Source organism: Frankliniella occidentalis, unplaced genomic scaffold, assembly GCF_000697945.3.
Source record: "Frankliniella occidentalis isolate FOCC.00 unplaced genomic scaffold, Focc_3.1 Scaffold119, whole genome shotgun sequence".
NCBI lineage: Eukaryota > Metazoa > Arthropoda > Insecta > Thysanoptera > Thripidae > Frankliniella > Frankliniella occidentalis.
Genome location: NW_026267247.1, coordinates 613708 through 615733, shown reverse-complemented (window position 1 = coordinate 615733; position 2026 = coordinate 613708).

Genomic DNA, 2026 nt, shown 5'->3' with positions numbered 1-2026 from the left:
CAATATTATGTTGATTCGAGCAGATCGCATAGGCGAAGGCGATGTACCGCGCCAAGCTCCACTCTTCCCAAGAATGCCAAGTTAATGAAGTAATTGAACATTTTAGTTAAGACATCAGTTCAGAATTCAAGGAATTCGTTATTTTTGTTGGCCATAGAGTCTCCGGGAGTGCTTATTTTTACGTGTGAGACACATTTGGGGTGAGTCAGCGATTTTCATTTTTGTAAGTAAAGTTTTTTTTTATTTTTTTTTTATTTCACATAACTCGACTTAAATTAATTGAGGCTGCTAGCTAAGTGTGACCCAATTATTGCTGATGGAACTTTTGATAATGCCCCGGCCCAATTCGTCCAGATGTACACAATTCACGGCAACAAAATAAGGAGATAATGTTCGACTGGTTTACTGCTGCTTGTCGTGTCGAACAAGAAGGGCGTCACTGAGGTGGCAATGCCAAAAGTTCTCAAACATCTGGTGAGAGAGAAGGTAGGGGTAGAGTTAGAGCCTTCCAAAACTTTGGTGGACTTTAAGGACCCTACCCCCTACCCTGGCAGCTAGCAGGAAATACTGTCCGGGCTGTGAAATCCGTGCTTAAATTTCACTTCTCCCAAAACTATTCCTAAGTTGTTTTTTTTTTAAGGTGAGGTGTGAGTGAAAAACTGTCAGAAATCAAAAATATTGTTTGTTCAAGAATGCATAACCGTTCAAAAGTTGCAGCCATTTTACAAAATAAAAGCAATCCCTAAAAATAAGCATTTTCTCAAGATTTTTCTATTAATGCCGACGAAAATAGCCTCTGACACTGCTTCTGTTGCATAGTAATAGATCGACGCGTCCTAAGAACAAAGTCTGATCTGTTTGCGCGCCCGTCAACAAAGTCCGATCTTTTCGCGCGCCCGTCAACAAAGTCCGATCTGTCTTCGGACGGCGGGGACGTTTGGAGCGGCGGGGACGTTTGGAGCTTTGTGACAATTCTGTTTCTGTATCTTTGCTTAACATTTTCGGTCTCAGCTGTTCTTCAATCTCTTAGGATCACATAGCAGTCATTACTTTTTCTATACTGTAAATATTATTGAATATAGAAATAAACTAAACTATCGATACAGAGCGCGGCCAAAAACAGATCGGACTTTGTTGACGGGCGCGCGAAAAGATCGGACTTTGTTGACGGGCGCGCAAAAAGATCGGACTTTGTGGACGGGCGCGCAAACAGATCAGACTTTGTTCTTAGGACGCGTCGAGATGCATCCTGTCTAAAAACGATACAGGAAGCTGCAAATCAAATAGTGTGTAGAAGAACTGCACTACGACAAAAGAAGTTGCAACCTTAGCCCATCATAACCTAGGAATGTTCACTCTCAACTGAACCTCCGATATAGATACAACATTGTGAAATTGACCCTTTGCCGGTATGACTTTTTAAGGGGACACTATGGTGAAATTTGGAAGTCTGGGAGCCTATGTTTCTGAACATTTTCCTTTTCAATTTCTTAAAGCATTTACAAAATAGGCCCTTCTCAAGCTTTCCCAGAATTTTAGGAGCCACCCAAAGCTCTGAAAATCCTTAAGTATGTTAAAACAGGCCTACCTTTGAAAAGTTCCATGCGCAAACTGGTTTGAGTTATATTGCCAAATCTTATGTTAAAATGTTCTATGATACACTAATATTAAAACCCGGCATGGATATCAAAATCAAACAACAGTTAGTTGTGTCCTCACTACATTTTCCAATAGGAAGCCCATGAAAACTCTTCAGGAGTTAGTACCTTTGGCGTGTGTGGGTGGCTTAGACATCTTCGTTGTTGTTGACAATGCCGGCAAATTAAGTTCAATACCAAACCATTAAATGCATATGAGCCCCAAAGTTCAATCTCTAATAGCTTTGCGCAGGGAATCTTTCAAAAACTGCGATTTTTGGATCAAAAATGTCCCCATTTTTTTCACCATAGTGTCCCCTTAAAGGCGACTTCACGTAGATTGTCGTGGATAAGTAAACATATTAGGTAGGACGTGTCGATAGCAATCA